This window comes from Vombatus ursinus, unplaced genomic scaffold (genome assembly GCF_900497805.2).
Source record: "Vombatus ursinus unplaced genomic scaffold, bare-nosed wombat genome assembly UNPS02014781.1, whole genome shotgun sequence".
NCBI classification, from domain to species: Eukaryota; Metazoa; Chordata; class Mammalia; order Diprotodontia; family Vombatidae; genus Vombatus; species Vombatus ursinus.
This window is the reverse complement of record NW_020954559.1, coordinates 42,495,626-42,522,112: the sequence shown is the minus strand read 5'-3', so window position 1 is coordinate 42,522,112 and position 26,487 is coordinate 42,495,626. Positions and strand designations below refer to the sequence as shown.

The 26,487-nt window shown below is 36.6% G+C and overlaps 1 pseudogene; it reads left to right on the top strand.

The window, feature by feature from the left end:
- The first annotated feature begins 2,175 nt into the window (after positions 1-2,175).
- On the top strand, positions 2,176-16,787 carry LOC114046214 (annotated as a pseudogene).
- Positions 16,788-26,487: the final 9,700 nt, after the last annotated feature.

Sequence of the window (26,487 nt, the reverse complement as noted above, 5' to 3'; positions counted from 1 at the left end):
ATATGTTAATTACAGAAAAGCAAGGAAAAATCTATGTGAAATGATGCAGAAGGAAGTGATCAGAGTTTAGAAAAGAATAGTAATTTAGAAAAGAATAGTAACGACAACAATGTAAACGGAAAGACCACCTACATGCCAAAAAGTCAAAAGCAAACATTATAAAATTATTATGATCAAATAGGACCAAAGAGATAAGAGAAGGCACAACCAATCTACCTCTCTGTGGAGGTGGGAGGTTCACAGGTGTTACACGTCATACTTTTTTTGGTCTTTTTCATCAGATGTGTTGATTTAATTTCCTCTCTAAAAAATACTAATTGGCATATAAACAGGTTCTCTGGAAAGTGGAGAGGGAGGGATACTCCAAATAACTATGATAACACAATAAAGAAAAATGTTAATACAAAAACTAAAAACTAAATAAAATAAAAAATAAACTAATTGGAAGTTAATTAAAAGAGTGTGCCTTAGTAAACTCTTAAAACCCTCATGCTTCTACAATTCCATGATTCTAAATCATACAAATCAAATCTCTACATTCTTCTAAAAGTTACTTATTAGAAGGAATTCTCTATGGTCCTAGAACTTTGATTAACAATTTCTGTTTCCCTTACCTCACCTTCCTAAAACACAGATCTGTAACTTGGAATTCTCGCACCCATGACAATATCAGTTAGGACAAGAAGGACAGGAACACTACAGGATCCCCACCTCCACTAGAAAGTGCTCACTCACAAGGCTGCTGATCCCAGCACATTCTTTATGCAATACAAGTTATAAGTCCCCAGGTCCAGGGGCATAACATGGACAAGAACAGGTGTAATTCCCCAGGAAAAAGAAAGAATTCACACAATACAGAAGGTAGTCCACAAATTGGGGCAGTGGCCTTGGAAGTAAAGCCTTTGTCACCCCTTCTGAGTTACTGAAATGGCTGTTAGTATGAGAGGAAATTAGTATATTAAAAATCGTAGACTCTGAGAAATGTAATCATGCCATTTAAAATTATATAGATTTAAACAACTCACTGTATGAATTTTTAGGAAAAGGGAATAAATCACATAACATGGGTTGCTCTCCATTCTGACACCATCACAAATCCATGGTAAGACCTACATGTAAGAATAAAATTTGTTCAGTGAAAACCATGGAATCAGAAACCTGGAAGATGACCTGGAAAGGAGTGTCCCCAAGCAAAACTATACAAGATCCTTACCTTCAGGCATCATTTTGGCCCTCTCTAACCTGAATCATTCACAGTTACTTCCCATTCAGTGATTGCCCCAATAATCAACCCAGGAGACACATTGCCCAAGGTAAAGAGCTAAAACTATTTCAAACAATTTATTAACTGTCTGCCAGGTACCAAGAACTGTGTTTGGGAACTGGGAATACAAAAACGCACACACAAACAAACACACACACACACACACACACACACTCAACCTGTTAGACTTTTAAGTTTTCTGTCTCCTACAAAGTTGCTTCAATCTTCTTTTTATTCAGATTTCAAGTTTATAAAAATAGGATGTAGGGCAAGGAAGGACACACTATGAATAGCCAATGAGTCTGCAAACCCAAACAGAGGCCTCAGTCTGTGATAGTCCTTTGTGCCCCTCCATCACTCATTCAGGGTCGCTTTTGCTTACTCACCACTTTCCCTAAATCAAAACCTACTTCATTGTAGGACCTTGGCAAATTCATTTAAAATCTTTGAACCTCTGGATTCTCATCCATAAAATGAAGACATTGGACTAGGTTTTCCCTAATTTCTTTCCATTTCTATATTTTATTATTTTCCTCATCTGAGTGAGGAAACTGAGACCCAGAATAAATTATATAATGTCACATAGCTGGTTAGTGGAATTTATACTTTTTTTGGAATTGAAGGAATTATGTTACTGTAAGGCCTTACCTGCCATTGTAGGATAAAAGGCTTTGTTCTTGATTGAGAACATTATAGCTATCAGTAAGCATATTGTTTTTCAAGTCACGGACACCACATGTGTCTCCTTTATTTAAGACTAGCCAAGATTACCAGTCATTTTAAGATTCTCCGGTAAAAAATGTTCTATGTTAAAAGTGTTCCAGAAACAGTAAGAAAGACATTAAAACTGACTGTGGAAAATGACCAGGGTACATATTTCTTTTAAGGAACTGGCAAGTCGCTGTCCCACAATGTCCTCAGATTTCCAAGTAAATAAAGAGTTTACACAAAAACAGGAAGTCAAAGAAATCAATGGAGTTCTTATGATCAAAGGAATAAGTGATGATTGGGAAAGCATTTGGAACTTTCAAGCCAAGCCCAATGATCTACTCATTGCAAGTTACACAAGATCAGGTAAGCATAAGGAAATCATTGGTAATAAGGATGAATCTACCTTTATTAAAATAGGTATACAGAGAGGGAGCTTCTAATCAATTCTTATGTTCATTCAAAAACTGGCCCTAGGTAAGAAGGCAAATAAGGCCCAGCTATGATTAACTCTACCAAGCCCCAGTACTTGCTTTACTTTGCTTCTAACAACTGACTGAGCTCTTCTTAATTAAGGCAATGAAGAGAGAAAATTCACTGAAGAGAGAAAATAGAGAGAGAAAAATGATATTGCAATGGGGGAACATTACATAATGAGACTTAGGAAAATATTGAAGCCTATGTGGGATGATCTTAGTAACCAGAGGATAGCATACTAGATTCTTTAGGAGATGGGGGGTGGAGGTTGAAATCAGGTGGCAGAAGGCAGGAAGATCTATCTGCAGTTTGCCTAGGTTAGGCTCTAGAATGAACAGAAACAGAAATGTATTCTCGTGTAAGGTAATTGCATTATATTTTCCAGAATGAAATGGATTAAAATAATGATCAAAAAGCATCAGGACAGCTCTGATATTTTCTTACATAATTCTTCTGCCAATGAGTATTATTTGGGAGAGATTAGAAAGGGTTTCCCCTCTGTGGAAGGCTGAATCCTACTGTGCTTGCACTAGAGCATCTGGTTCTATAACTGGCACCCTCACTAGAGCACTTCAAGTTTGGGAGAGAAGACTCTAGCACTTGTGGGGCTCAGAAAGGGCTTCAAGCATAAGACAATGCTTGTGAGGTGTCTTAAAGGCACATGGAAATTAAAAAGGCATTTGTTAGAAGCACGGCGAAGAACCAACACAAAGGAATGTCATGTGTAAGGAACTGATAGAGCCTCTTTTGTCCAGTGAAGATAAAGAGAAATGTCCAGAGAGTCTAGAAAGATAGTTTGGGGCCATTTTTTTCTATAATTATAAAGGCTAAGAAAGGAAAAGAAAAGAATAGAAAAAGGAGTTTACATTTTATTCTAGAGGCAATAAGAACCCACTAGAGATAATTCCATATAGGATTCACATGATTAGATCTGGGATTATACAAAAATAATTTGTCACTACTGTGGAAGACGGATTGGAGTAGAGAACATGTAGGATGTTTTTGCCATAATCTGACTGTGAGGAGATGAGGACCTAACTAAGGAATAACAGAGGTTGGACACAAGTCAAAGGATGCTCCCATCTTCATTATGCTCAGCAAACTGAAATGGATGCCTCCAGTGGACCAAAGTCCCCTCACCCACTCTTCTGAAAAATGGCACTGATGTTAGAGCTTCTGCCATTACTTGTCATTGCATTCTCTTCCATGATAACTACTGTGACACCACCAATACCACTTGATTCAAAAGCCAGCTGGGGAATGGAGTGGACAGAGAGTAGGACTTAAAATCAGGTATACCTGAGTCTGAAATTTGCCTCAGATACATTGGCTGTGGGACCCTAGGAACCTCACTTAACTTTCTTCAGTATCTATTTTCTAATCTATAAAATGTAGGCAAGAATAGCAGCTAATTCACAAGGTTTTTGTGGGAATCCAATGAGAGTAAATGTAAATGGATAAGGATAGAGACTCAACTGCAATTCCATTGATACAGGGAGCTCTCAGATGAGGAGACTCCCTCTACCAAAACAAGTCACCACATTCTCTGAAACTTACAGCTTTAGAGAGCTGTCTAAAGAAACAGGCTAATTAAGTCACTTGTCCAGGGTCACATAACCTTGTGTATTCAAGATGGAACTTCACCCGAGGTCTTCCTGGTGCTGAGGCCATCTCCATATCCATATACCAAAGTTGGCTCTCATATATCAAAAGCACTTTAAAGAGCCAAAATGATGATAGAAATGTCAAATGTTATTATAGTTAAGAGTCCCAAAATCGGCTCTCTGCTACAGCAGTAAACTCTATGGAAAACTTCCTCATTAAAACAACAAAATTTGAACAAGAAACAAGACAAAATAGTTTGGAGGCATCTTTTTCTCCTCGTTTCAAAATCTTTCCTCTTTGGCACAAAGACTAGACACTGAAAGCCAGTAATTATTTTTCTCAACCTTAGCCCCTCACTTTTGCAAAATGAAACAGCATATGATTTAACCTCCATAACCTGCCCCAGACCTCAGATGGGAAAGACTTAAGAATCTAACAGTAAAATCCCATAGTTTTGACTCTGATCTGTAGTCACCTTCAAGTCACCCAGGAAGAAAGAAACTGTTAAAGTGGTAACGACTTTATGTATCAGGGTAGGAAAACCAAAGGCGATTTAGTAATTTTACATTTACTCACTGTGCCTGCACTTTGGATGGATGTTGCCCAAGAAAACTATGAAGCTATGACTATATATTGCAGATATCTATAACTGACATCCAGGTATATAGGGAGAAGAAAATTTCTGTTGGATGGAAGATAAATCAAAAGCAATTACACTTTTTGTAGTAAAAATACACTCTACTATAAGGAGGCTTTTAAATAGAAATATAAAGTAGTTTTCTCTCAGAGGTGAACAGGTTCTAAAAATGGATTTCTCTGGATTTGTACACACAGTTTACTTACATTAGGCACCATAGATCAGAATAAGATATACCCTCACAACAGATTAGGACTCACTGGGGCCTCAAGGACAATCTCTCAGGACTATTGCTAGAATGATTTCAGCATATATTTACTAAATGAGTGAATGGATTACATGAGGTTAAATTATGCTTTAAATGCATGGACTAAAGAATGATCACAACAAGCTCTTTCAGGCACAACCTGGATATAAGAGATTGTGGACATGATCCAAAATGATGGCGATGTAAAAAAATGCCAGCAAGCTAACATCTGTGTTAGGCAACCTCAGTTTGAGTTGAAACTATTCCCACCCTTCGCATCGGGTAAGTTTGTTCAACTACACTTGGATTGACTTAGAGTTAGAGTACTGGGGATTTTCCTAACACTCTCTTTGCCAGTAGAGGTTGTCACTTTCTCTGTAAAATTTTATTACCCACTTCACTGAGAGTTTGAGTGAGTATGTAACACTTGCTATTTTGTCATAGCAAGGACTTGAACCGGTCTTCTGGGCCTTGAGGCTCCCATATTTCCCTGGTTCCACAAACTACTTTCTGCCTTATGATTTTACACTTACATTAGGGAACAGAGAATTCTCTTCTAGTTTATATCATACACACCACTAAATCAGATGCTCGTATTGCTGGTAAATCATCTTCAGATCAAAAGAGGTATGTGTTGTATGTAAGTGCTTTCCAAATCTTTGTGTACTATATTAATGTTAACTTTTTTTTCTTTTCTGAATGGAGGACAGAGATAGTCAAAAAAACATCTCTTAATATGCACTAAAACTTCTTGGAACAGCCGATTTCAGATTTCCATGAGACAGTGACACAAAAGTTATATACCTGAGGGAAGCAGTATAAAATTGAATGACACTTCGCTATTTTCCAGGTATGGAGTTAGCTATGAAAATGCCTTCTCCAAGAACACTGAAGACACATCTTCCTGTCCAGTTGTTACCACCATCCTTCTGGAAACAAAATACAAAAGTAAGATCAGCCAATAGTTCATATCTGCCTTGTTCTGAATCAACTTTTATTCTAGAGGACAGCAAAGAAATATCTAATGGATTTCAATGTTAGGCAGCTGTGCCTTCACAATACAAAGAGCTGCATTTAATTTTCATCTTTCTGGGTACTAAGAGGGGAGTTGTCTAGTGAACAGACTGAATGAGTAAAGAGAATCCTCTCATTTGGGAATTCCTATACCAGTGAAATCACTGGGCCAGTTCATATCTCTTGACGTTTATGAAGCAGGCCTTTGTGAACATTTGTGATAGTTATTTCAGAATTAAGATATGGTAACTTTCCCACTTTATTTAGTTTTGAATTTTTTTGATTAATAAGCATTTCTTTTCTCTACATCTAACCTCACACTTCAATGAGAAAAGCAAATACACACGTCATAGGACAAATATGTATAATTAGGCAAAATAAATCCACACATTGGCAGGTTGAAATGTGTCTCATTAGCGTATTTAGTCCATCATGTATCTGTCAAGAGTTGGATAGCATTCTGTATCATCAATCCTCTGGAAATGTGGTAGATCATTTATATTAATCAGCTTTCTTAAGGATTCCAGTTAATTCATCTTTATTATGTGGTTATACCAATTAGTTGCCCCCCCCACTTGCTTCAGCTAACTTCGTTCTGAATCAGTCCAAAGAAGACTTCCCAAGTTCCTTTGAAAACTCCATTACATCATTTCATATGAAACATTAGTATACAATTGCTTCAAATATATTTCTTTGCTCAACCAATCCTCAAGTGATGTAACAACCTAAGTTTCCAATTTTTAGCCACTACAACAAAAAAGTGGCTATAAATATTCTTAACCAAATGAGCAAGAGAGGCAATTACAAAAGGTAAAATAAATAACTTTGATTACTTGAAACTGAAAAGCTCCTGCACAGACAAAATTATTGCACCTGAGATAAAAAGGAAAATGGACAAAGGAGAAAAAAACTTTCTACCAGAGTTTTCTATAAAAGGCTTGGATTCCAAAATAGATAAATAACAAATAAATATAAGATAAATAGCCATTCTCTAATAGATATGTGGTCAAAGAATATGAACAGTTCTTAAAAGAAATACAACATATTTACAAATATACGAAAAAATCCTCTAAATCACTAATAATAAGAGAAATCAACATCAAAATAACCCTGAGATATCAACTTATATAATGCAAATTAATAAAAATGAGCAAAAATGGCAATAGTTAAGAAAGAAAATATTATGCAAGGATAGGCACACTGATATATTGTTGATGCAGCTGTGCAGTGGTACAACCATTTTGGGAAGCAAATTGTCCAAATTGACTAAAATGGCCATCTGCCTCTAATTAAGATCTACAATAGTGAACATTTATTACAAGGAAGCCATCAATAAGAAGAAAGTTCCCGTATACATCAAATAATTAATAGCAGTACTTTTTATGATAGCTAAGAACTGGAAACAAAGCAGATGCTCATCAATCGAGAATGGCTAAACAAATTGTGGTACATGAATGTAATGGAATATTGTTATGCTATAGGAAAAGATGAATAGGATGAATACAGGAAAACATAGAAGGATCTATATGAATTGATGCTGAGTGAAGTAAGCAGAAACAAGAAAACAACATATAGAGTAACTCAAACAATGTAAATGAAAAGAACAGCTACACATTAAAAAATCAAAAGTAAATGAAACAAATATATGAAGAGCCATCAGTACACAAAGGAAGGACACCATGAAGGTATTTCTTTGTGGACTTAGAAGGTAGTCAGGTATTACATATTACACATGTTTTTATCAGCCATACTGATTTTTTTTCCTCCCAAAAATACTTTTTTAATATAACATGACTTTCTAGAAGGAGAAAAGGAAGGGAGACTTGGAAAAAACTATGATAATCTAAGAAAAAGAAAATATTAATAAAAACTTATTTTAAAAAATTAGAGTGCCACTGGTCATCTCCTGTATGAAACCCATCAGAGCAAAAATTCAGAGCATCCAGGTGAAAATTTTAAAAATCCTGCAAGCTTCCAGAAAGAAAGAATTCAAGTACAAAAGAGCCACAGCCAGATCACACACAATTTAGCAACCAACTCTATAAAGGAATGGAAAGTTTTGAATATGATGATACAGAGGGCAAAGGATTAGACTTAGAGCCAAAAAAATTACAAAACAAACAAATATTATCATACTGGGGGGAAATAAACCTTTAATGAAATAGAGGAATTCTAAGCATTCTTGGTGAAAAGACCAGAAGACAGGAATTAAGAAAAGCACATAAAGGTAAATGTGAACTTGGTGGCACAGTGGATAGAGTGTCAGGCCTGAAGACAGGAAGATTAATCCTCTGTAGTTCAAATCTGGCCTCAGACACTTACTATCTGTGTGACCCTGGACAATTCACTCAACCCTGTTTCCTTCAGTTGTCTCACCTGTAAAATGAGCTGCAGAAGGAAATGGCAAACCACTCCAATATCTTTGCCAAGAAAACCCAAAATGGGCTCATGAAGAGTGAGACAAAATTGTAATGGCTGAACAAAAAAAAATAAATAATCACAACTAAACAAGGATAAGCTGCATATATTCTAATTTGGGAAGATGATGAATAGGTCCCTTCTGAAACCAATCATCATCTGGAGTCTTAGAAGCAATCAAAGTCCAGGGAATGTCTTCATGAATTTATGTTATGTCTTCATGAATTTAAAAGAAGGAGTGAAAAGGAAGAGTAAGAGAATCATCTGGGCAGGAAGGCAAGAGATGGAAAGAAAGGAAGATCAAGAAAAATTTGCTCATAAGCCTCTGCAAAAATTTTGATCTTTTTTAATAACTTAATTGATCTGATGGGTGTGAAGTGGAACCACAGAGTTCCTTCAATGCAAAATTCTCCATTATTACTGACTTGTAACATTTTTTTAATATAGCTATTGATAGATTAGATTTGTTTCCTTGAGAATGGTTGGCCCATATCTATGACCATTCATCAATCATTCCAATCCAATTTAAAAAGGAAATGTGATGTAGCTGAAAAAAGTATTAGAATATAAAATCCCAAGAAACCTCAGTGCAAATACTGACACTTGTAAGCAGTGTGACCATCAGAAAATTCTCTGAATCTCAGCTTCCTCATCAGTAAATTTGGGATAAGAAAATCTATAATACTTCAAGGATAGTGTTGTTGTAAGGACTGAATGAGATAATGTATGTAAAGAACTATGTAAATGCCAGGGTTTTTTATTTTACTAACTCTAAGTTCTACCTATTAAGTTTAAATCCAAAACTATATGTTTGTAGTAGGCAGAATTAAAACTTCCTTACAAAATGCTATAACATTCATGAGACTTAAAGCTGGAGACAACTTCAGAGATCATCTCTTGTAATCCCCAGGAACCATTCCCCCGAGGCTGAAAGGGGTGAAACAACTTGCAGAAGTCCCCCAGGTAATGAGTGGCCACTCTGAGATAGAACACAGTGTTATTTTTACTCAACCACATTGTACAAAAGAAGACAAAATGATTCACAGAGTAATATATGTTATCAAGGGAGCAATGGGAAGACTTGGGCATAAGAAGGCAAGGACATAAGGAGAAGAAAAAAAAGATCTCAAAATTATATAGTATTTTCATCACAACATCTCGTTCAGATGTATATGATTATTTCCTTTTTATTGATGGAATATCAGAGGCTCAGAGGAGTTTTGTGACTTGTCCAGAGTCACAGAGGTAGACCATGTCAAAGCTAAGATTCAAAACCCAGTTTCCCAATTCTGAGTCCAGCTCCCTTTCCAATTAGTCACCCAGTCTTTAGAAATCAGAGGCTGCTGAAGCAGTGGAAAACAGGACAACAGTCTTTCTTAGAAAGAAGAAAGATTTTTTTTTCATTTGAGTGTGAGGAGTTTCTTCGTCTCTTCATTGCTAATTCATTAAGAGTCAAAGCGAGCGGCCAGGTGACACAATGGATAGAATGCCAGGCCTGGAATCAGGAAGGCTCATTTTTTTGAGTTCACATCTGGCCTCAAACACTTACTAGCTGTGTGACCCTGGGCAAGTCACTTAATTGTTTGCCTCAGTTTCCTCATCTAAAAATTGAGTTGAAGAAAGAAATGTCAAACCACTCCAATATCATTACCAAGAAAATCCCAAATGGGGTCAAAAGAGTCACACATGACTGAAAAAGACTGAACAACAAAAACAAAAACTCAAAGCAGGTAATCAAACTAGACTATGACATATACATATGGGTATGAATACAGGGAGGATGATGAGGGTACAACCTCCTACCCCCTTACCAAGCACTTACTCCTACCTTCATCTCCAGATGAATTTGTGATAGAGAAATGAAGCTAGATTTCTAAGTTCTAAGTGCTTTCTCACTCCTCTGCCTCATATTACATAGATTTCTACTTGGATAAAAAGGAAAGGTTTCCCTGAAATCTGCCACTGACAGATTCTCTGCTCCTAGTATTCCTAGTTTCAGTGGATTAAATGGAACAAACACTCTAAGCAGCCCTTACAATAGCAGAGTTCCTAATACTGAACATGAACATTCCTCTCACAGATTCTTTTTTTTGTCATTGACATTCATTGTCTCCACTTACATCTACATCTGTTGCAGATCATCTATGTGGCAAGAAATGCAAAAGATGTTGTGGTGTCTTACTACCACCTCTCAAGAGCAGTGAGTATGCTACCAAGACCAGGCACATTAGATGAGTTCATTGACAAATTCATGAATGGAAGAGATGAGTAGGCATAGATCTGTGGTCACCTGATTCACTCCTCACCTAACATCAGCACTAAACAAGGGGAAAGGTTCTATTTACACTTGTCTACTTTTATCAATAATAAAATCAGAATTCCTCAAAAATATGATTCTCCAAATAATTGAGAGTAGCAAAATTTATTTATATCATCTTTTCCAAAGTAAACTGCTTTTTTAATGATTAAGCATCTAATGTGAGCAGAACACTGGAGCATGACACTGTATAGTGGAGTTGGGAGGGAAGAATTTACATCTTCTAGAATTACTCAACGTACCCTAAACTGTTCATGTCCATATTGTTGGAGACATTACTCTATTATTTTGTGTTGTCATTAGCCCAAACTTAGAATTTCTTGTATTGTCTTTATAGATTTTGGCATGGATAAATCTTTAAGAGCCATTTCCCATACTAGTTGGTTTCTGGATGAGGAAGTAGAAAAGGGGGAAAACCTTAGTCCTATTTCAATATTTAGATATTAAATATAAGAGAGAAAGAATTAATTTCTCACACTATTAGTCTTTGTCTATGTTTTGTGGTCCCTGAACTAATTACCACTTTTATTGTGGTATGGTCTATAAAGGATATATATACAATTTCTCCTTTTTATGTTTATTTGTTATATCTTAATGCCCTGATACATAGCCAGTTTTGCACATACATGTGTGTATAGGGTGTGTGTGTTTGTTCAATTTTATACTTTACTTTATAAAACTGAACAAACACACACACCCTATACACACATGTATTGCCTTTTTGTTACACTTACCAAAAAGAGAAGAACTTTGAAATCTTCTGACATTATTATGTTACTGTCCAAGTTTTCTTATAGTTTAGTTAATATTTATTTTATCAATTTAGATGCTTAAGCATTTAGAGCACATATGTTTAATATAAATTTTGGTTAATTGTCCGTGGCTCTTCTCAGCATAATTTGGTATGCTTGTTCTCAAAGATGCTTTGTTTTTTGTCTGATACCATGATTGCGATTCTTGTGTTTTTAGACTCACCAAATGTATAGGATATTTATTCCAGGTTCTCGTTTTTTTCTGGTTGGTGTCTATTGGGGTTGGATGGAACCAACAAAGTGCCACTGAAGGAGAGATTGCTTTGATATACATAGAGCCTGAAAGTAATGATTTCCTCTACCTCTTCTTTTAAAAAGTAATATTACCTATGCGTGTGTGTTCTGACTGGTCTAATGGTTTTGCTGATCTAGGGAACTTTCAGTGAGGAAACTTTTTCTACCAATTTAGACCAGCAACTTTGCTGCAACAATTAGTCTTAGAGAGCTGTCTAAGGTAGCTATGCCCAGACACACAGCAGGATTTGACCAGATTTTTGTAATTTTAAGGCACAATCTCTATCTGTACAGTCTGATATTACTTTTCTAATTAAGCATAAAAGAATACACCTGCATGAACATACAAATCTATATGTATATCCCTGTACACTTACGTATGGATCCTTTTTCTGCTACAAAAATGATCTTTACTGTGCTTTTTTATCTACTTGAACTTATAATCCAGCCTTCCCACTTATCTTTTTCTTTTACAAACCAACTGGAGGTAAACAACAATGACTGAGTACCTCTGTCAGATGTGGAATTTGAATGATGGATGTTAACTGCTCTCTATCCTTCCATTCACCTCCAGTGTTCTGGGGTTCCTGGTATGACCATGTGAAAGGATGGTGGAATAAAAAGGACAAACACCCCATTCTTTACCTGTTCTATGAAGACATGAAAGAGGTGGGTAATAGAGTAAATGTTCATGTACCCAACAATCTTTGCTGCAGAATCTCAGAATCAAAGAGTAAACAGGGACTTACAGGCCAGAAAATCCAAGAATTCCATTACAATGGCCCTGACAGGTGCTCATCCAACCTTTTCTTGAAAACTTCTAGTGAGGGAGAACACATGAATCCCTATTCCACTTATCAATATCTGTAATTGTTAAAAAAAAAAAAGTTTCATTTACATCAAGCTTATATCAGTCTGTCCATAATTTCCATCCTCTGGTCTCTGTTCTGCCCTTTGGTGTCATGTACAGTAAGTTTAATCCATCTTCTAAGACAGTCAAACCATCACTTAATCTCAGCTATTATTTTCCTTCCTAAATGGAAGTTAAATGTCTTCAATTGATTTTTATAGGATATTGTCTTCCTGTACAAGGAAGCTTCCTCCATCAAGGCCCTGTTAGGACTCTAAGATACTATTAAGATTTCTCAACACATGTCTCTGGGTTGAATATTTTCTTACCATAATTTTTGTTTCATTCTCTTCTCAATTTCTTTTCTTCGTGGCAACTTTAACAGTGTATTAACCAAGTTTTTCAACACTGACTCTTTTATTGCATGGCAAAAATTTACCTTACTCCAATACTCAGGTATAAAATCACCTCTAATGACTTCTAGCCATTTCTTGTTCTACTCCCTCTATCACTTAGGCTAACAAACATTGGCTTCTTCAGTGACTCAGCTTCATGTATGATCTCTTCTAGGAAGCCTTTCCTGAACAGTTGTTTCTACGTTCTCATTTTTCTCCAAATTATAAATGGTTGAATTAATTAATGAAAAAGCATTTACTTTTTTACATAGAGAATGAAGTTTATTCAGACATATTCTTTTTTTGAAGATTTTTTTTCTTTTTAGACAATTGGGGTTAAGTGACTTGCCCAGGGTCACACAGCTAGTAAGTGTCAAGTGATTTTGGTCTGAGGCCAGATTTGAACTCAGTTCCTCCTGACTTTAGGCTTGGTGCTCTATCCACTGTGCCACCTAGCTGCCCCTATTCAAAGATATTCTTTGCAAACAATACACAATTTATGAAGAAAGAACCTGAGTTGAAATCTCAGTAAAGCTGGTGGTGCCATTGATCCTAGCTAAGACATGCTCAGTCAAGTGGAAGGAGAAAATCTTAGGGCTCTTCTGTTTATTTCATGCCATTAGACATTCTAGAGGAAGCCAGCAGAGATCAGACCTTAATCAGAGAGGAAAACAGAGAGACTGGCAGCTCAGACAGAGAAGCAGACATCAGACAAGAAAACAGAGATGGGCAGCCTAGACAGTGACCAGACACCAATAATGCTAAGGCTAGGGGCAGCTAGGTGGCACAGTGGAAAGAGCACCATCCCTGGATTCAGGAGGACCTGAGTTCAAATCCAGCCTCAGACACATAACACTTGCTAGCTGTGTGACCCTGGGCAAGTCACTTAAGCCCATTGCCTAGTCAAAATAAATAAATAAAAATAATGCTAAGGATATAATAAACAACTCTCCCACAAAAGGACAGGGACTCACCACTCTAATCATTCAAGTCTACTTTCAGGGATTTTCTTGCGCAGTCCTTCTCCCTGGATGTCTATCCACAAACATCTTTGGACAATGGCAAAAACCAGAGGATCAATTATTGGACTGAGCTAACGATCAAATAAACCATCTCCTACAAGAAGATTGGGGACCACTGGGTCAAAAAAATCAGGCAAACTCCTGGAATTTACTTATGCATCACAAAATGACCTGAAGCATGCGTATCTGCATATATGTGCATTTGTGTGTCTGTGTATGTGTGTGTTATACTCTCGTTCCCCACATTCCTCACTTGTACAGAGGGAAGCTGATATGAGACAGAATTTGACTGTTACCCTCACCATTAATTCAAATGCCAGGTGTTCCTATGAATGCTCCAGAGTTGGGGAGGCTAGAGGAGGGTTGTGACAATTGGGCTGAGTAAGTCCAGCTGGCCCTAGGACCCCCACACACATAAAAGCCCAAAGGATCAAGGATACTATTGCCCTTACTGATGAGAGAGATGAGAGGAATGCCAAATAAACAGTACTAGGAGAGTCTCCTGACATCTTCTTTTTAGACTCCTAAAATAAGATAATTGGGGAGATCTGGAGTAGACCATTCTGTCTTTAAACCAGAGGACTATTAGATGAAAAACATTTACTGAGAATTTACAATGTGACAGGCACTCTTCTAAGTACTGAGGTTAAGAAGAGAAGAATCAAAAAACCTTACTCTCAAGAAGCTCACGATCTAATTGGGGGTTGAAGGATGAGGGTTGGAGAGAGAACATATGAAAGACAGTTCTGCTACAGGGCAGTTGGCAAGAGTCATAAAAACTAAATGTGCACTTATTGGAATACATTGTTCAGATAAAGATTTTGCCCATGACGCTGCTATTGCTTTTCATCCGAGAATAACTTACATATTGAAATGTATATATGTGTGTGTATTATTGTTGTTCAGTCATTTCAGTTGAATCCAACTGTTCTTGATCCCATTTGGGGTTTTGTTGGCAAAGATACTGCGGTGGTTCTCCATTTCCTTCTCCAGCTCATTTTATAAATAAGGAAACTGAGGCAAACAGGGTTAAATGACCTGCCCGGGGTCATACAGCTAGTGTCTACAGCCACATTTGAATTCAGGAAGAGTCTTCCTGGCTTAGCACTCTAACAACTCTACCACCTAACTACCCCTATGTGTATATGTGTATACACACATACACACACACACACACACACACACACACACACATATACATATATATGTATATATATAACAAAGCACAGGGTGGTTTACCATATGCATATATGTGTGTATATGTGTGTTGTACACATATGTAATACATGTGTATGTATGTCTACATTAATATGCATGCACATCATGTTGTTACCTTTCCTCGTATCATTAGCAAAGCAACAAACATTTATTCTATATGCTTACTATTTACCAGTCATTGTGCCAAGCACTAGTAATACAAATAGAAGCAAAAAAGACTGTCCCTACCCTCAAGGAACTTTCATTCCAATAGCAGAAAACACCACATAGAAGGATTTAAAAGGAATGGAACATGTTGGAGAAATTCTGGAAAGTCAAATGTAGAACCACAAGGGGAAGGAAGATGTGGCTGCCTGGCTTATGCCTTAAAATTCAAGATATGGGAGGGATAAACCAATCAGAAAAATGGGCCACAGGAATAGAGCATACTCCCAGAGTAAGAAATCCATGGGTGAGGGTGAGCTGCCAACACATGGAGGCTTCTGTGGCCTCATAGAGAAAGCTGACAGAGCCAGGAATATAACCTGAAGAAGATTATCAGGCTCATGAGCACACAATAATTGCTTACTGATTAGTCTACTCACATTTACTACCTGTGTCACACTGTGGATGTCATTCAGCATCATTTTGCCTTAATTTCTTTATTGATAAAATAAAGCAGTTGGATAAGATGAGGCGCTTTCTGGCTCTACATCTATGACACTATGATCTTATTTACAGATATGGCAGGATACTGTGAGCTTTTATAAGGTCCTTATCTTTTTTTTTTATTGCTTTTACTTGGCTTCTCCTCACCTAGAACCCAAAACAGGAAATCGGGAAGATTTTAAAGTTCCTGGAGATGGACTTGTCAGAGGAAATTCTCAATAAAATCATTTATCACACCTCTTTTGATATCATGAAGCAAAATCCCACCGCAAACTACACTGACATTCCTGCAGGACTAATAGACCACTCCATATCCTCATTCATAAGGAAAGGTGAGTGAGGTACAAGTTCTGTGTTTTATCTTTTATGAGAAGGCAAACCTCAGTACATGCTAACTGTGACTTGTTTAAGAATTCCTTTATGCAGCACATACTGTAGAGAGAGCATAACATTGTACAAAGAGCAGTAGAATTAGGTCAGAAGATCAGCTATACCCTTAATCAATATATAACTATAAGTGGGGTCTCTGATTGCTAAATTCTTAAGTAGAGATAATTTTACCTTACTCGCCTAAATCACAGAGTCATAAAATGTGATGAGATAAATGAAAAGAATTTTGTGGACTGAAAAACGCTATAAGCATTTATGCTGCTCTTGGAGCTCATGTATTCAGGTCTGCAGTATTCCTCTGTAAATCTAGAAGAGTAAACTTTATCTTCTCACCCATTCATTCAGAGTCTATATGAATATGTGACATTTTTGAAATTCTACCTCATTACCTCAACACTGGAGTTTTGTTTTGTTTCAGGAATGCCAGGGGACTGGAAGAATCATTTTACTGTTTCCCAGAGTGAGAAATTTGATGAGGATTACAAAAAGAAGATGGCAGGAACCACTTTAACATCTCGTACTGAGATCTGAAGTGTAAAAGAATAGAAACTCACCTAAAATTTTCCTTGGACAATGGAAAAAATCCATTAAACCTCATGCCCACATGTACATCAAACCATGAAAGTCAATGCCTCAGCATTCAATCAATTAACAAGCTTTTATTAAGCATCTACTACATGGCAGGCACAGTCTCAAACACTGGGGATAAAAGACAAAATAAAACAATTTCTGACTCAAGGAGTTTGCAATGAAATAAATCTGTAGGAGAGATAATTATGTGTGTACACACTCACACAAACACACATATATTTATGCATGGTGTATGCATATTCACACACACACATATATATGTACACACATACTCAGTCAACTGGCATTTATTAAGCATTTTCTATGTTCTAAGCCCTGTGCTAACTACAAAAGATAAAAAGAAAAGTACAAAAAGCAGTCTCTTCTCTCAAGGATCTTAAGGTCTACTGGAGGAAACAACGCAAAACAACTGTGTACAAACAAGGCATATTCAGAAAAATTGGAGATAATCAGCAAGAAAAGACAGTAAGACTCAGGAGGCTTTGGAAAAGATTCTTGCAGAAGATAAGACTTCAGTTGAGACTTAAAGGATAGCAGGAAAAACAATAGACAGGGAGGAGGAGGGATACAGTTCCAGAAATGATCTAGCATGAGAATGCATGGAGTCAGTCAATAAAAAAGATAAACCATTCATTAATTTGATTAAAATAAGAAAGAAAAAAAACAAATTCCCTGTGGAAAAATAAAAGGGGTGAATTCACCACCAATGAGGAAAATTAAAGCAGTCATTAGGAACTGTCTTGCCCAATTATATGCCAATAAATCTGACAGTCTAAGTGAAATAGATGAATAAGTACAAAAATATAAATTGCCCAGATTAACAAAAAAGGAGATAGAGCACTTATATAATCCCATGTTACAAAAAGAAATTAAAGAAGCCTCAGTGAACCCTCTAAGAAAAAATTACAAGGGATAGGTGGATTCACAAGTGAATCCTACCAAATATTTAAAGAAGAATTAGTCCCAAGACTAACTATATGGGAAAATAGGCAAAGAAGAAGTTCTACAAAATTCCTTTATAACAAAAATAGGGTGCTTATACCTAAACCAGAAAGAGCAAAAACAGGGAAGGAAAATTATAGACCAATTTCCCTAATAAATACTGATGCATAAATTTTAAACAAAATACTATCAGGCAGATTGTAGCAATATATCAGAAGGATCATACACTGTGACCAGGTAGGATTTATACCAGGAATGCAAAGATGGTTCAATATTAGGAAAACTATCAGCATAATTGACCATATCAATAACAAAATCAAAAGAAATCATATGTTTATCTCAATAAAAGCCGAAAAAAATTGACAAAATATAACAACCATTCCTTATAAAAAAAAAAAAACACTTGAGAGCATAAGAACAAATGGAGCTTTCCTCAAAATGAGAAGTAATATCCATCTAAAACCATCAGCAAGCTTTATCTATAATGGGGATAACCTAGAAGCTTTCCCCCTAAAATCAGCAATAAAGCAAGAATACCCATTATCACCACTATTATTGAACATTGTACTAAAAATACTAGCTATATCAATAAGAGAAGGAAAATAAACTGAATTAGAATAGGCAATGAGGAAACAGAAATGTCATTCTGCAAATGATATGATGGTGTACTTAGAGAATCGACTAAAAAACTGATTGAAGGGGCAGGTAGGTGGCACAGTGAATAGAGCACTGGCCCTGAAGTCAGGAGGACCTGAGTTCAAATCTGGCCTCAGACCAAACACTTGACACTTGCTAGCTGTGTGACCCTGGGCAAGTCACTTAACCCCAATTGCCTAAAAAAACGATAAAATAAAAAAATTTTTAAAAATTTAAAAAACTGATTGAAATAATTAACAACCTTAGCAAAGTTGCAGATTATAAAATAAACCCATATAACCTATGAGCATAACTATATATTACCAATAAAGCCAGCCACAAGAGATGCAAAGAGAAATTCCACTGAAAATAACTGTAGCAGGGCAGGTAGGTGGCGCAGTGGATAGAGCACTGGCCCTGAAGTCAGGAGGACCTGAGTTCAAATTTGGTCTCAGACTAGACACTTGACACTTACTAGCTGTGTGACCCTGGGCAAGTCACTTAATCCCAACTGCCAAAAAATAAAAAAATAAAAATAACTGTAGACAATATGTAATACTTGGAAGTCTACCTGTCAAAACAAATCAAGGAACTATATGAATATAATCACAAAATATTATTCACACAAGTAAAGTTAGATTTAAACAATTGGAAGAATATGAATTGTTGATGGGTAGGCTGAGCCAATATAATAAAAATCACAATTCTACCTGGATTAATCTACTTATTCAGTGCCATACAAATAAAGTAACAAGATACAGATATATATATATATATTTTACAGAGTTTAAAAAATAAGAATGAAATTGATCTGGAAGAACAAAAGATCAAGATTATCGAACAAATAAATGGAAAAACAAAGTGTGAAGGAAGGTGGTTTAGGTGTATCAGATCTCAAGCTGTATTATAAAATGGCAGTCATCCAAACAATCTGGACCTGGCTAAAAAATAAATTGGGGGATCCGTGCAAAAGATTAGGTACCCATTGCATTGTAGTAAATAACCACAGTAATTTAGTGTTTGATAAAGCTAAATATCCAAGCTTTTGGGACAAAAACTCATTATTGGACAATAACTGCTTGAAAAACTGGAAAACAGTATGGCAGAAACCAGGTATAGATCATCTCACACCATACACCAATGATGAGGTATAGACTCTTGGGGTGCAAGGACCCCAAAATCACAATATGCGGGTCCTGCCCAAAAGAATTTGACCCAAGTGTTCTTTCAGCCAAAGACAAAGTTTTATTAGTGACAAACCATACAGGCAAGACTCTTAAGGAATCTGAACATTAGTGACATCCATAAGGACTAGTGGGCATGAGGAAATCTCAGTGTTTAAATGGGGGACAGGATGGATCTTATGCACACTCAAGTAATTTTGGGTGACTGGAGGAGGGGCTGGGAGAAAGATCCTGAAGCTAGGGTGAGTTTAGGGGTCACCAGGTAATAGACAATGGAGGGCTAATCTACATTACAGTAACAAAGAACTAGAAGATAGGGAAGTAAGAGGTTGATACTTCCTTAGGTATCAAAGACTAGGCTTCTTCATTAGGATATCAAAGACTAGGCTTCATTAGGGTTTCAAAGGGAGATAGGGCTTAGAGATCAGGACTAGAAGAAGGGAGAGCAGGTTCATCAGAATAAGAGTAAGAGATAAAGAAAGACCAGTTGAGTGGAGTATAGCCTCAAGCAACCATTTGACACTAAAGTGAGTCAAAGAAAGTTTAAGTGTCAGTAGACAAATGGGACTCAAATTCTTTTTTGGGGAGAGGGGCAAAGGTCTAGGCTTGGGCCCATATTCCATGGGTAAAATATGTATTGTTCATGGGTAGGCTGAGCCAATATAATAAAAATCACAATTCTACCTAGATTAATCTACTTATTCAGTGCCATACAAATAAAATAACAAAAAATTATTTTACAGAGTTTAAAAAAATAAGAATGAAATTGATCTGGAAGAACAAAAGATCAACATTATCGAACAAGATTGGGTGAAAAATAGGAACATGATTTAGACATAAAAGCATACCATAAGCAAATTTGGAGAGCATGGAATAGTCTATATATTATATATAATATATAATATTATAATCAGATCTATTAATAAGGGAAGAATTCAGGACCAAACAAGATAAGAGAGCATTACAAAATGTAAAATGGATAATATTGATTATATTAAAATAAAAAGGTTTTGGGGGCAGAGCCAAAATGGTGGAGTAAAAGCAGTGAATTGCTTGAGTTCTCCCCCAATCCCCTCCAGATACCTGTAAAAAATGACGCTAAGCAAATTCTAGAGCAGCAGAACTCACAAAAAGACAGTGAAACAAATTTCCAGGACAAGACAACCTGTATGGTTGGTAGGAAAGGTCTATTGCACCAGACTGGGAAAGGAGGTCAGTTCATCATGGGGAGGCAAAGACCAGGTCAGAGCAAACCCAGAGCAGGCCTTAGGAGACTGAATCACTAGCAGCTGTGGCAGTTTCCAGAATTCTTAATCCACAAATGCCAAATACAATTTAGAAGGTCAGTGGGAAAGGATTGTTGGACTTTGGTAAGAGAGGAACACATTCCAGGCCTGGCCCTAGTGGCCCCAGGGTGGAGGCCACAGCAACAGATGCTTCTAGAGCTCTCAGCCCATAGACATTGGGGGGGTTGAGTGGTGATCAGAGGGGGATTGCAAGAATCTCTTTGTTCCACTGAGGCAGGATCCTCCTGCTTTGCCTATGCTTGTATTTGGGTCACAGTTCTGGGTGGCAGTCCTGGGGCAAGGAGGAGTGCTGGTGTGGGGGAGCTTGTGGTGGTAGTGGAGGGGGAGAGGGAATCCTCCTCACAGTTCCAAAGCAGAAGAGAGTACTTGTGGTCACTCATAGACCAGAGCACAGGCCAGGAAAGGAGTAAACACCTTTCCTTTGATCATGCCACCTTAGAAAAACTGAAAATTTACAGGTCCCTAGAAGTATCTCTGAAAACAGCTGCACAAAACCCCTGAAGCTTGAGACAGTACACCCTACATACTGGAAGCAGAGTGGTACCTTAACAAAGACTTAAAAAGTCAAGTAACTGGCTGGGAACATGAGCAAACAAAGGGGAAAAAAATTAGACTATAGAACCTTACTTTAGTGACAAAGAACATCAAAACATACAACCAGAAGAAGACAACAAAGTCAAAGCTCCTACATCCAAAGCCTCCAAGAAAAATATGAATTAGTCTCAGGCCATGGAAGAGCTCAAAAAGGATTTTGAAAATCAGGTAAGAGAAGTAGAGGAAAAATTGGGAAGAGAAATCAGATGCAAGAAAATCACGAAAAAAGTGTCAACAACTTGCTAAAAGACACCCCCAAAAACAATGAAGAAAATAACACCTTAAAAAATAGACTCACCCAAATGGCAACAGAGGTCCAAAAAGCCAATAAGGAGAAGAATGCCTTAAAAAGCAGAACTGGCCAAATGGAAAAGGAGGTCCAAAAGCTCACTGAAGAAAACAATTACTTAAAAATTAACATAGAGCAAAGGGAAGCTAATGATTCTGAGAAATCAAGAAATTACAAAACAAAACCAAAAGAATGAAAAAATAGACAACAATGTGAAACATCTCATTGGAAAAACAGCTGACCTGGAAAACAGATCCAGGAGAGATAATTTAAAAAATATTGGACTACCTGAAAACATGATCAAAAAAAGAGCCTAGACATCATTTTTCAAGAAATTATCATGGAAAACTGCCCTGATATTCTAGAACTAGAGGGTAAAATAGAAATTGAAAGAGCCCACCAATCACCTCCTGAAAGAGATCCCCAAAGGGAAAGCTCCTAGGAATAGTATAGCCAAATTCCAGAGTTCCTAGGTCAAGGAGAAAATATTGCCAGCAGTTAGAAAGAAAGAATTCAATTATTGTGAATACACAATCAGGATAATACAAGATTTTAACAGCTTCTACATTAAAGTATTAGAAGGCTTGGAATATGATATTCTGGAGGTCAGAGGAGTGAGGATTAAAACTAAGAATCACCTACCCATCAAAACTGAGTATAATCCTTCAGGGGGAAAATGGATATTCAATGAAATAGAGGACTTTCAAGCATTCTTGATGAAAAGACCAGAACTGAATAGAAAATTTGACTTTCTTTTTTTTTATAAACCAATCAATCAGCAAGCATTTATTCAGTACCTATTATGTGCCAGACACTGCCCTACACACTGGGGATACAGAGATACAAGTAAAATATGGCCTGCCCGCAATGAGTTAATGTTCTAATGAGGAAAACAATATGTACATTTATAATCATATAGAAAATAAATTGTTTTTGTTGTTGTCATTATTATCCTTCATTTTCAAGGAGGACCAAAATGACATCATGATACTAGAGTCAAGTTACAGTGTGTCTGACTGTGGCTGAGCAGACCAATGCAAGCTTGGAATGTTCTACCACAGGTTGGACATAAATAGAAATTCTGACTTTCAAATACAAGACTCAAGAGAAGCATGAAAAGGAAAACAGGAAAGAGAAATCATCAGGGATTTCTTAAAGTTGAACAGTTTACATTCCTACATGGACTATTTATGATTCATGAGATCTTTCTCAATATTAGTGTAGCTGGTGGGAACGTGTGTATGTGTGTGTACATATATATATATAGACAGAGGGCACAGGGTGAGTTGAATATGAAGGGATGATATCTGAAAAAAAATAAAATTAAGGGGTGAGAGAGGATTATACCAGGAGAAGGACAAAGGGAGAGGTAGAATGGGGTAAATTATTTCACATAAAAGAGGCAAGAAAAAGCTTTTACAGTGGAGGGGAAGAGGGAGGAGGTGAGAGGGAATAAGTGAATCTTACTCTAATGAGATTTTGCTTAAGGAGGGAATAACTTACACACTCAATTGGGTATGGAAATCTATCTTACCCTATAGGAAAATAGGGGGGAAGGGGATAATAAAGAAGGGGGGAAATGATAGAAGGGAGGGCAGATTCAGGGAGGGGTATTCAGAATGCACACTGTCTTGGGGTGGGGAAAGGGGAGAGATGGGGAAAAAATTTGGAACTCAAAATCTTGTGGAAATGAATGTTGAAAACAAAAAATAAATAAAATAATTAACAAAAAATATATAGCAATAGAAAAAAGAAAATATGTTTAATATGATGTGTACATAGAGCCTATATCAGATTACAAGCCATCTTGGAGTGGGGGGAGGGGAGAAAGGGGGAGAAAATTTGTAACTCAAAATCTGATGGAAGTGATTGTTGAAAACTAAAAATAAATTGATTGATTACTATTTTTTTAAAAGTTTTGCAAAAACAGTGCTACCAAAATCAAAAAGAAAGCAGAAAATTGGGGAAAAGTTTTAGAGGGAGTATCTCTGATAATAGCCTCATTTCTCACATACATAAAAAACTGAGTCAAATTTATGAGAATACAAGTAATTTGTCAATTGATAAATGGTCAAAGGATATAAACAGACAGTTTTCAGAAGAAATCAGAGCTATCTATAGTTTTATAAAAATATTCTGAATCACTGTTGATTAGAAAAATATAAATTAAAACAACAATGTGGTACCACCTCACACTATCAGGTTGGCTAATATGGCAGAAAAGGAAAATGATAAATGTTGGAGGGGATGTTTAAAAACTGGGACACTAATGCACTGTTGATAGAGTTGGGAACTGATCCAACCACTCTGTACAGCAATTTGAAACTATGCCCAAAGGGCTATAAAACTGTCCATACCCTCTGATCCACTAATACTATCACCAGGTTTATCCCAGAGAGATCAAAAAAAGGGAAAGTACCTATTTATATAGAAATATTTATAGCAGCTCTTTTTATGGTGGCCGAGAATTGAAATTTAGTGGATACATATCAACTGGGGAATGGATGAACAAGTTCTGGCATATGATTATGATGCAATACTATTGTGCTCTAAGAATGACAAGCAGGATGATTTCAGAATTTGCATTGTCTCTGTTTTGAATGTCCCTGTGAAAACCTCACTTGGAAACAGGCACAGTGATATTATTAAACATGATCTTTTACACCTCAGAAATTGGTAAAAATAAAAACTTGGGATTTGACCTATTGCTTTGTTGATTATCTAGGCTTAAGGTATTAGAAAAAATGACAATAATGTAGATTAAACTGAAAACTGTCTTGAGCACATTCCTGGAGAGCAGGTTACTAAATATTTATCAACACACTTTGGTTTATAGGATAGTAATATTTATCACATAGTAGCAGCTTAATGAATATCAATCTGAAACTTCCACTACTTACTATTTTTCCTCTGGATCCCACCATAACTGCATGATTTTGCATAGATGGGAACACTTTTTCCTATATAGAGGGTCCAATTCTTAACATGTTTACTTCTGAAAAAACTCTAGCTCACTAAATGCTTTTGAATTGTCTAGAAAAAAAAACAGTTAATGAAAATCAACCAATCCTTTTGTCTGGATTTGACACATAGAAAAATGGGATGTGGGATAAGGAAGAAGTACACATTTTGAATTGCCCCAAGGTCCGCAACTGTTTAGGGAGGGAGAACTCAATCACAGGATGCCTCCTTTTTCATTTCCTTCCTACTTTTCATAAATCAAAATCTGCCATCAGGGAAAGAAGTGATAATATCACTTTTTAATTAACAAGGCACATAAATTCTCACAATTAGAAGGAGCATTAGAAATCATAAAGGCCATCTAAGAGAGGAGCACCAGCAAAGATTTTGAAGTTAAAAGACCTGCATTCAAATATTGCCTCTGATACTACTTTCAGGACGTTTTTCACAACTCCACAAGGGACTAAGATTTCTCAGCACTTGCCTACGGGTTGAATGTTTTTTCCATAATTTTTGTCTCATTCTCTTAACTTTTTTCTTCATGGTGACCTTAACAGTGTATTGACTGAGTGTCTTCAATACTGAATATATTATTATTTGCCTTGGTCAAATTTTCAGTTATCAAATGATCCCAATTTCTTATAACCATCTTTGTTCTACTCCCTAGTACTCATGCTTACAATCCCTGGCTTCTTTAATGACTCGCCTTAATGTACCATCTTCTCAAAGAAGCCTTTTTTAAATAGTTGTTATGATGCTCTCATTCCTTTCCAAATTACAAATGAATGAATGAGCATTTATTATGTATTTACTTTGTGCTAGGCACTGTACTAAGTACTAGGGATACAAAGAGGGGGAAAAAAAGACAATCTTGTTCCCTAGAAGCCCATATTCTAATTAGGGAAGAAGTGTTAGGTGTTAGAGGTTGGGAAGACAACCCATAAAAGACAGTCCTGGACCTGGAAAATAGATCCAGGAGAGATAATTTTAAAATTATTGGACTACCTGGAAACCATGATCAAAAAAAGAGCCTACACATCATCATTCAAGAAATTATCAAAGAAAACTGCCCTGATATGCTAGAACCAGAGGATAAAATAGAAGTTGAAAGAATCCACCGATTGCCTCCTGAAAGAAATCCCCAAAGGAAAACTCCTAGGAATATTGTAGCCAAATTCCAGAATTCCCAGGTCAAGGAGAAAATATTGCAAGTAGTCAGAAAGAAACAATTCAAGTATTGTGGATACACAATCAGGATAACACAAGATTTAGCAGCTTCTACATTAAGGGATCAGAGGGCTTAGAATATGACATTCAGAGGTCAAAGGAGCTAGGATTACAGCCAAGAATCACCTACCCAGCAAAACTGAGTATAATTCTTCATGGGGAAAATGGATATTCAATGAAACAGAGGGCTTTTAAGCATAATTTATGAACAGACCACAGCTGAATAGAAAATTTGACTTTCAAATACAAGACTCAAGAGAATCATGAAAAGGTAAACAGGAAAGAGAAATCATAAGGGACTTACTAAAGTTGAACTACTTACATTCCTGCATGGAAAGATGTTATTTGTAATTCATGAGATCTTTCTCAGTATTAGCATAACTGGTGGGAATAAATAAATAAACACACACACACACATATAGAGGGCACAGAGTGAATTGAATATGAAGGGATGATATCTAAACAATAAAATTAAGGGATGAGAGAGTAGATTATCCTGG